This window comes from Ochotona princeps, chromosome 3 (assembly GCF_030435755.1).
Source record: "Ochotona princeps isolate mOchPri1 chromosome 3, mOchPri1.hap1, whole genome shotgun sequence".
Taxonomy (NCBI): domain Eukaryota; kingdom Metazoa; phylum Chordata; class Mammalia; order Lagomorpha; family Ochotonidae; genus Ochotona; species Ochotona princeps.
In genome coordinates this window covers 71,197,915-71,209,241 of record NC_080834.1, presented here as the reverse complement: position 1 = coordinate 71,209,241, position 11,327 = coordinate 71,197,915, and positions in this window count along the sequence as shown.

Here is an 11,327-nt window from a genome sequence, read left to right as displayed (position 1 = left end):
GATAATGATTCAAAGGGCCTTTCAAAGATCTCTACTAAGTGTACAAAAGAATTAGCACACTTCAAAGATCTTCCAGGGCATAAGGAATAAAACACTGGGCACCCTCTTCCCCAAGGGGCAGTTTAGGATTCTGTGCAGCAAAGGGGTCTGACCCTCCGCAGTCTTGATTCAACCAGGTTAAGTAAAGTTCATGTTGGCAGCAGAATTTACTGTTTCTTGCATAATGCTGGGTTGCCAGATGACAGAATGACGGCAGTGGAATCATGACCGCTTCCACCAAAATTTCAATAAATAGCCTGTGAGGTCAGCAGCTACTGCAGGGAGCTCCTGAGGCAAGCCTAGTGAGCATAGTGAGGCTGTGTTAATAAAGACGCAGAAAGACAGAGAAACAGACATTATGGCTCTCCCACTGAGGAAATGCATGGATGCCTGCATGCAGCCTGAAAGAGCACTGATGTGGCTTGTGGTTAACCAAGCCATGCCTGTGGCAAATGGACAGTCCCAATTTCAGGCAGAGGTGTGTGTCTGTGTGTGTTCCTAAACCATAAAGACACAGAAACCTGCAACACCGTTTCTCAGATATCACACAGACAACTTTAGGATTTGATATTTTCCTTGCTGGCCTTCAGTTTTCCTTTTATCTAAATTATTATTATTATTGTCATTAGCACTATCAGATACCTCTTTTGGGAATGTGAATATATACTTTATTGCTTTTCTGTCATTATATTGTGGAATTGTATAACACATGATTTTAGCAGGTTTGTGGTATGTCAAATTTGAACATTTAAGTAATGCTGGGACATTGAAGCTTTGGGATTGAAGGGATAGAATGAACAGATTTTTCCATTTTTAAAATGAGCATGAATGTTTGGTATACCAAGGCAGATAGTATAAGTCCTTGTTATTAAAAGTCCACTCCCCCAAATGTTATGTTAATGTTACTAAAAATGGAAGAATTTTATCCAATTACAGTGTTTCAAGGTGGTCTTTGGGAGACAATTGGACTGGTTTTGCTTATTAAGGTGGATCCCCATAATGAACTGCTGATGGCTTTATAAAAGGAATAGGCCCAGAAACAGACAGATATGTGCACTCTCTCTATTGCCATTGGATGGTCGAGACCACCCTTCTACTCTGTCAGTGGGATTCCTGTCTCCAGGTGCTGAAACAGTGAGGTATGACCTGAAGCACGCCAGAATTATGAACCAAATAACCTCCCTTTTCTTCATAAGTAATCTATGGCAGGAAATTCATTAGCCCATAATGAAGAGTTGACCGATAAGTCCTGATTATTTAGATTTTTATCACATTCCTAATATTACATTACCCTATTTTGCTAGGATGAGTCACTTCTGATTATATTTATCATTCTTATGATATAAGATTTACTTCCATTTGATCACGTGTTGACATCACTATGGAAAAGTTGAAAGATTTGAGCAAATTCTAAACCAGGAATGGTCTCCCAAGCAAACAAATTTATTTGGACAATAAGATGCTGGACTCTCTGAATGGTCCATGCCCACAATGAAGGAATCATGACTGGACATGAACTGTACTACTGTAACAATATGAAGAAACTCAATATGGGGGAAGGCTTTTTGGAGGGTTGGGGAGAATCCCAGAACCTATGAAACTGTGTCATAAAATGAAAAAATAAATACATAAAAATAAAAGCTCTGGGATCCCATATGGGTGCTGGTTCTAATCTTGGCAAAAAAGAGTGGCATAAAACTAATTCATGCAAAGGAAATGAATGCACAACATCACCTTTGCTGCAACTTTTGATAATCAGAAGAACATTTAAATGTGATTCTTCTACTAGCAATTGTTTCATTCTTGTATTTATAGATCTGCTTACTGGGAGCCTATTTTTAATAAGGCTCCTTTAGGACAACCTGTTGACAATATTTTACAAATGACCACAATATCTCTTCTGCTTCCCTCTCTTACTGTTCCAAATAATTCTATTTAGTTATAGTGTATCAGCTTATTTCTTTGCTCCAAAGCACTCTGTGAGGAGATCATATCCGATTGTATGTAAGCTCGGAAATGCAGCTCTGTCTACTGATCCAACTCTGCAATTTCTCTCTAGGGTACAACCTTAAAGCACAACCTGAAACAACATTTTGCCATTTCATTTATCAGAAGAAAAGTAGCTATGCTGAGATAAAGTCAGAAATGTCTACGTTAACACAGCTAAAGTTAGTGAAATTCTTGTTTAAAGAAAACAATGGTCTGATGTCAAATTAATAAATTATAGATTTTAATATTCATTCAGGTGATATGAAAAGCATCTATGTTTGTGGTGATATGGTGAAGAAAAGATTGTTAGAATAGGGTTTGACTCATTTCCGTGGAACCAAAGGAGATACTCAATTCAGACTATTTGGTAGTTGCATCAACAGTGTAGCCTCTTTAATGCCTGTCCAAAGATGTTCATGCTGCCTTTGGGCAGTTATCCCATCAGCTTACTCCTGAGCTCACATCACTTCTACAGAATTCCATAGCTTTAAGGGCATCTGATGTTAGAAGAGCTGAAGAAATTTGTTAATTACTTCTGTTTGGATATGTTCAGCATTGACTTTACTTCCATGGAAGAAGTGGTTTTAACATTTAAACCACCATCAGCACTGCACAGCAACACTTTCTGCTTATTTGCCTCTCCTGTGCTGTTAATAAGCTTCACACTTTGCAATCAAAGTATTTAGTTGTCTCCTTAGCAGCATGAAATCTAAGAAAAAGAAGCAGCTTGTGTTCCACATTTCAAGAAACCCTTCTTTAATCTTGTAAGATGTTGTACTGTCAGTATCTGAGAATAGAAAAAGCACTACTGTTCAACTGATAACTTGTTTCTTTGTTTTGCCTGTGAACTTTGTTATGGACAAGTGGCTCTAATGTGTGTCAATCTTCCTGAATCATACAACTCTGACAAAAGTTGTTGTTACAACAATACAGTGCGGTGGAAGTTTTAAAGAGAGGATTATATCTGCTCATGTGCTGATTGTATACATATATAGTAACATATACTGTAGTAATGTATACATATGCATACAGAATACTATTAAAAGATCACAGAAAATGAAACTAAAAGATGAGTTTATTTTGGTGCGTATTTTTAAATTCCTGCATATGAGGCAGTCTTTTAAAAAACATGTATAACGTATATTATGAAAAGTATGCATGGATTTCTGACAGTTTTTGCACCAGAATGTTTTTTTAATTCACAAAGATCTTTTGTTTTTAAAGCATAAGAGAAACAAAGACGTGGGATAAATGGAGGAAACTACGATAGTGTAATTACACAATCTTCTTTGTGGATTAACGCTTGCATTATAATAGAAAAAGTTTGGAACCAAATACAATTCTAGCCACTTATTTGAAGCTAAGAATGAATGTGCATCACTAAATTCGTAATTTTAGTGTTATTCTTTCCCTGTCTTATTGCTCAGACATTTAAATATCTACATTTTTATCCATCTCCAACTTACTTCTCTCTCTCTTTCAATTGAGTTACATCAATATGACTATTTTGCAGTTGCTGTATATATGGCAAAACACTTAATTCTAGATAACCTTTTTGCCACCCTCTCAATTTTGATTCTGCCCATCATTACTTCTTAATACTTTTTTCTCTACCATTTAGTAAAGAGTAGCAAAAATATGACGTCGTAAAATTTTGAAATTTAATAATTATAACATGGGAGCTGTGTTTTTAGGTTCAACAGAATTTAAAATCCCATTAGGAAACTTTCTTTTGTGTGACTAATGATGTATAGGAGCAGTGAGAGTCACGGGTGATGGTTCCATTCAGGAGAAATCAATTACTGCCTCATCCACTCTCTCCCTGTGGGAAAGCAGTAAATGGCAGTGTAGCTCCAGTTGGCACAACACCTTGCAAAATGCATCCCTTTTGAAGCTAACATTTGAAAGTGCTTCAAGAAATAGCAGACATCAACCATGTTGTTTACGTATTTCTTTCTGTCTTTTTCCATTTCTTTTGAGTGCCGTAGAAGTACTGCCAATTTTTTTTCTGGATTAATATGAATTAGTTTTGTCTTCTGCAATACTTAATTTATCCTCAGTGTGTATTTGCATATGTAATATACATACACATATTTTAAATACATAAAATGTATTTAATGCAGATTAAATACATAATAATAATAATGTAATTAAACAGCTTTTATATAAACTTTGAGGTTTTAATCTGAGTGAAAATTTGTATTCACTAGCTAATTTGGAAAGAAAAACAATGAGTTAATATCATTTGTTCTTAGTTATTGTATTAGATGAGCAAGCAACCTTCCTCCCTAAGAATTGGCTCATAACCTTCATAAATTGAAAATCATTTTCTAGGGATCAGATACTTTGGAATAAATAATCCTAAACAGATGTGGATACAAGAGAGTCTCTTACCTTTTATAGTCATTTGTTGCAGGTCAATTTCAATGAAACTATCATACACTTGTCCCTGGGAAAAATTGTCCATTATGAAGGCATTATGTTCCTCTACAGTCATGAACTTATCCACTAAGCTTTGTGTGGCATTTAAGTCCAATGCAAGTGGAGATTTAAAAATAAAATAATTTTATATGATGAACAAAAAATATATTTGTGACACAAAAAGAACTTCTGTAGATTTTGTAAACTGATATTGCTTAATCAAGTCAAGTAAACTCAGCTATGATAAATGAGACTTCTCTGAGCAATCTAATTTTAAGCTTTTTAAGAATAGATCAATATTTTTAAGGGATTTTGTTAGCTAGCTTAAATTGCTATTGCAGAATATCATACACTGGTGGCTTATAAACAATAGAAATTTATTTCTAATAGTTGTAGAAACTTGGAAAGTCAAATAAGGGCCCTGGAAGACTCAGTCTAGCAGAGGCACACTTTGCACAAGATGTCATAGATGTTGATGTTCCTGCTGTGTCCTCACATGGTAGATAAAGCAAGACAATTTTCTAGGATCTTTTCTTATTATAAGGATGTTAAACCCATTTGTGGAGGGTAAGTCTCCATGATTTGATCATCTTCTACCACTACTTCTACATCTTCTACTACTAACATCGTTGGAATTAAATTTCAACATATTGACCTTGAAGTCATATAAATATTCAAAGTATATTCAAAGATTTTGAGAAACACTTATATAAGAAAATTACCTGGGAGGGGCAGGGAAGGAGGATTTCCATGGCCACATGTGTCAGAAAGCTACATCCCCCTTGAAGTTTTATAATGATCATCAACACATCAAAGCACTGGTCTTCAAACAGGCTGTGTCCATGTAACAAGGTACACAAATGATTTAATAGAAATAGGAGAGAAACAGGAGGAAGATTTTATTTATACTCATAAACATTTTTAGTTCCTTTCCCTTATTATTATGTGTGTAACGCAATAACTAATCTGTGATCAAGTGAAACAATTTGTGAGGCACTTTTTTTGCAAGTCAGACATTTATTTTTCAAACAGCTTGCCTAAATTTACTGGATCTTTAAAGGGAAATGATAATAACCTGAATTATAGAATATGATTTACAGATTTATTTATTCCTGGAATATCTTGATCACAGAGCATAGAGCTAAAGAAAAATATCAAGACCTAGAATTGTAATTTAATTGCAAGCTAACACGTTAATTTGTCACATATTAATGGAGAGTAGACATGACATTCATAAGTCTGAGATAAATAGCAGCATAAGACATACCAGAATAGTCTTCTATTTGTGATTTGTTTTGCTTTCCTTTTGTTCATTTCTTAAGTCCTTCCCAAGAGCATCTTGGAGATGGATATGTCAAAAGTGGATTTATAGTGAGCCCCCGGCAGGGGCAGGGCAGTTTATGTAAAAGAAACATGCTTCTCCTATTCTAGATAAACATATGCGTAATTTACAACTTCACACAAAAGTGGACTCAAAATCTTATTTTCCTACAAAAATGCTGAAATGTTTGTGGCAGGCATCTGCTGCATCATCTGATATATTTCCTGGAACTGAATTAACATGTTATCAGTACCTCTGCTCACAAGATCACAGCATGTGCAGATATAGACTTGGCTGTCTAAAGAGTAAGCCAATATTCCCTACACTCAGTCAAGTAATTGTTTTTAAACCTTTGTACAATCAAACCTTCATGACAATGCACCAAGTGAAAATGCAAAACAACTGGTGCTAAGATACTCTTCACCTTCACCAGATACTGTAATTTCATGACCATTGGTTATCTATAGCTGCTGCCTCAGAAGCTAAACATGTGGAGTCTTCAGATTTGTGCAACTTGGATCCTCATTGCTTCCAAAGGTTTTGGGTCATCTGTTTCTTTTGCCTCCTAAGATTTTAGGTCATCTGCTGTCTTTGACACATTAAACATTGCCCAGCCTCTCATTCTGTACCACATCACAGGAAGACTCTAACTCAGTCTGAAGCAATAAATGAAACGAATTAGTTAGAATAAACCCTCATTATTCCATGTTGTTTTTCCCTGTGTTGGGATGTGCAAATAGTTTTGCCCAGAGCTGACTATTACACAAGTATCCAGACCAGGAAAAAAACATGTATGCATGCAAGAAAGCATTTAATTCACCCCTCATCCAGGTACTGAGAGCATCTGATCACACATAGGTTTACACATCCTGAGAACAGCCAACTTGCAGTAGCTGAGGCAACAGATGCATGGGAAGAGGAGATAATTGGCTTCACTTATCCAGAGAATCCACCCTAGCCAAAACACAGTGTATCAGTTTTGCAGCTGGCAGGAAAAGCAGGCAGTATGACTTACCTCACAGAAGAGCACCCTCAGGCAAAAGTAAAACAAATATAAAATATTCTGCACTTGATATAAGTATACATCAGTTCCCAACAAGAGTCATCTTCTTGCTGGTTTACTGCTTGGCAGGCTCATCTCTTCTTCTTTCCAAGTCACCCAAGAATAATGTGCATTATCTAGTCCAGCCAGTTTGGGTGCCTTAAATAATATCCTATGGCACTACGTAATCTGGGATTTGTTTTTCTAATAAGTTGGTGTTCTTACATTTCCAATTAAAATGCATTGTACTATGGAGAGATGAATGTCTAAGTTAGTGCTTATCATTTAATATTTCTTGCTTGGCTCTATACTAAATAGCAAATGAATACATGATAGAAATTTGAGAGATACAAGGAATAAAAGAATATGTTATTATTAGCACTTTTAATAATTTTAGTGCATTTTTAGCGCAAGATCTGAATTTTCATTTTGCATTTGGGCTCTATAGTTTATACTGCTACCCTTGTTCATATAAAATGTCTCTACTTCACATCATTACAAACCCTTCACCTCATAATTCATTGAATTTTAAAACTTAGAAAAAGCACCCATATTCTTTGGGAGACACACTTTGCTGTTTTAGCATTTCATAGAGGAAGAAGAGTCCTTCAATCCTGGACCAACCTATGCCTTCTATTCTATACTCCCTACTTTTGTTCTCACAAGGAATCTCATAGTTGCAATTGTCTTATCACTCACCTGATTCACCAAATTTTTATTATTTTATGACTGTCACACACTTTTGCCTGCAAGGCATACAAATAACAATCACACACAAACCAAGAAAAAATTTAAGCTCACATCTCTAGCCAATTTCTAGACCTGTTTCCACATAATAAAAATGTCAAGCATTGTACAGACTTTTTACTTTCTATGTTCACCTCAATACTCATCCAGATTCTCAGTCCATTGCAGGGGTCCATACCTCACACTGAGAGCTACACTTAAATGATCAACTAAGGCCTTTAATAATTCGACGATTGCTTACTGCCCCATTACACTTCATTTTTCAACAGCATCCAAAGCAGTTGACAATCCCTTCCTCTTTGGAATTCTGAGTGCATTTCCACTCTGATAGTTGTTCCTGTCTTTTTGGTTACTTGTTAGTCTTTTCTGAATCCTCCTCTAATGAAATTCTCAGAATTGGGAGATATATAAAATGTAGTACTTGCTCTCAGATCTTTTCCATATATTTTAGTTAGGGTAATTCAGAACATCATGTATTAATGTGTGCATCTTTTATATAATCACTGGTCTTTGATATTTTTAAAGTATTTCAGTATTAAGCTGGCCAAGCACAACTCTTTGCTGTCTTTCAGAATACTCTTCTATGTGTTTGTGAGTTCAGCAAATGTAATGAGTTATGTGACTCCTCATTTTATCTTCCTTTTATCTTTCCAGTGCTTTCCACCAGCTGGTACTATTTGTTACATCTACGATAGTAGCTTAATCTGTATTCCTTTCCTTCTTTTGAGATACTACCACCAAGTAAACTACCAGTCTATGCTGAAATTACAAACCTGGATAGGATCAGCACCCACTATAAATCTGACAGTTTTTTGAATGACTTAAACAAAATCAGTGTTTGACTCATAAAACAAATATTACATACCATAAAAGCTCACAGTGCTTGGGACCTACTGACATTTCCAAGTTTAACTTCATTTTCTTGGAGGCAGACTTGTTAGAGTGTGGGATTGCAACTAAAACTGTGCTTGTAATATAAATTCAGTAATTATTAAATAATAATTATTCATGTACACAAGTATTTTCCTTTCAGTATCAATGTATTAGCTCCTTACCATATTAATACTTGAGAATGCTTTTCAGCATTTCACTGAAAACTATGTGACACATACTTTCCTCTGTAACAATGTCTGCTTTTACAGCTGCTCAATTCATTCCCTTAAACAGAAACACTTATTTGTTACTTTAATGTTGTGGTTTGTTTCCTTTAGACTATTAGTGTAATTGATCGGTAGAATCATGGTTGTGGGAAACCACATAGCTTAATGTACTGCTTGAGGATCAGGAATTAAAATTCACCCTGACTTTATGCCTCTATTATTTTTGACCCTGTACAATCCTTATCTAGAGAACAGTATTAGCATAATCTCTCTTTAAAAGATGAGCCATTTTATGAACAAGGTATTATGTAGCTTCATCATACTTCTGGTAAAAAGAGAGTGGATCTTGAACAAGAATGGAAGCATTGGAGCATGCAGTTTCATCTAGTCTTTTACATTTTGAAAATTCCATTGTATAAAAACTTTTCCTCCTTGTGAATGTGGTACCCTAGATGATCATTCAGCTGCATTTGTAAGATTATCAAGTAGTTTATCCACTGTCAGTCAGGCACATCAAAACCACAAACGGTAGATGTTTGGACCCTGAGATGTTTGGAAGCTAAGAGAAATGTTATGTGTGAAAGTGAAGCAAAGGAAACAGGTATTTATTTATTTATTTATTTATTTATTTATTTATTTATTTGCCAACCATGAATACTACATCATCTTTTGATGTCAGTCACATCTGGGAATCCTTTCCTAGATTTCTCACTGCTCAGACCTCGGTTGACATAACACTGATTTTGCTGCATTTTTTTTTTTCACTTATGTGGCTTCCACTGTATTATTACATCTGTGATGAAAAGAATTCTAAAAGCCCTGATTGTGGCTATTTCCAGCAAATTATGTGAAGAAGTTAATGAGTGGATGGATGGAACTGAATGAAAGAATTTAATGATGGATATAATAGCTCACTGTCACCTGCTTTAATAATGACAAGAAATAAAATCAAGAAGCTGCAAGAGACTCTATTTGGATTTTTCTTTTTTTTTCTTTTAAAAAATTTTTATTTTTGATAATTTTTTTATTCTCCTTTTCTTTTTTATTTTTAATTCATTAATTACATTGTATTATGTGACACAGTTTCATAGGTACTTGGGTTCTCCCCACCCCTCCCCAAACCCTCCCACCATGGTGGATTCCTCCACCTTGTTGCATAACCACAGTTCAAGTTCAGTTGAGATTCCCCCATTGCAAGCATATACCAAACATAGAGTCCAGCATCTTATTGTGCAGTCAAGTTCAATATTTGGATTTTTCAAAGGGAATTTTTAAAAACACAAGAGAGATATACATCATGTTACCTGTATCTTGAGTGAGGTAGTTTGTTATGATGAAATGGGTGCTTGTTTTCACTCTAAGAAAAGAGAAAAAAAATCAAATCACGATAAAACCTTGACCTCATCTCTGAGTGTATATTTATGATAATCATGCATTATAAAATTGGGGAAATATCTGACTTGAAATATAGGCATGAATTTAGTGAAGTTATAAAAATGTTATCTATTCAAATAATGACATAATATCAGCATTTGCTTATATTATTACTATTTTGTTTGTAATTTTGTTGTACTGCAAGATCAAATAATAAACCCCTTTAAATTCTTTCTCCAGATCTGGAAAATCCATTTATTACTTAAGACAATTTGGTTAAATGATCACATATCCACAGCACTTGCATATACTATTATGTTCTTTTCACAGTGTGATTTATTTCTTTTTAAAAATAAGATATATAAGTTATTTTTCAGGAACTGAAAATTAGACTTTCTGTTGCAAAAGTAGGCCATGTCTCATCATTCACACTTGAATTTGGGGAAATAGAATTCTATTTTTGAAAATAGGATTGCATGAAATTGTGTCTTTGAAAATTGGCCAAAAAGGCCAATATAAGTAGGCCCCATAAACAATGTTTTCTTTAATTCCTCCTACTCTTTTGACTACACCCTTGCAGCAAATTTTTTTGCCATATTCATTGCAATTCTTTTTCTAACCCCATTTCTTCCTCAATTTCCAGTTGGAAATTTTGATGCATGAGGTTAACGTTTAGGGAAAAAGGACAATGTTATTTGACACTATTCATATGATTTCTGCCCCCTAGAATCATGTCTGTCATACCTACCTGATGTTCATGGTATTATAAATAGCAAATTAAAAAGATTAAGTTTGAGGCTTTCAAAGAGTACAAGTTAATGTGATATTTTAGGGTCCAGCACAATGGCCTAGTGGTCAAAATCCTCGCCTTGTAACTGCCAGGATCTCATATGGACACTGCTTTAAAACCCGGCCGCTCTACTTCCCTTCTATCTTCTTGCTACTGGGATAGCAGTAGAGGAGGGCACACGTCTTTGAGTCCCTGCACCCATGTGGGAGACCCGGAAGAAATTCCTGATTTCTGGCTTTGGATCAGCTCAGCTCAGGCTATTATGACCACTTGGGGAGTGAACCAGCAGAATGAAAATCTTCCTCTCTGTCTCTCCTACTCTGTGTAATTCTGAATTTCCGGTAAAAAAACCAAATAACTCTTTTTAAAAATGGCATTTTATAAAAGGCTTTTCTGAAATGAATTCTTAGTTCAGGCAAAATAAGTTCTTTATTAATAAAAGATATACTCTGAAAAATTAATTGATGACTTAGTGCATTTCTTGGCTTCCCCATGGCTGGTGCC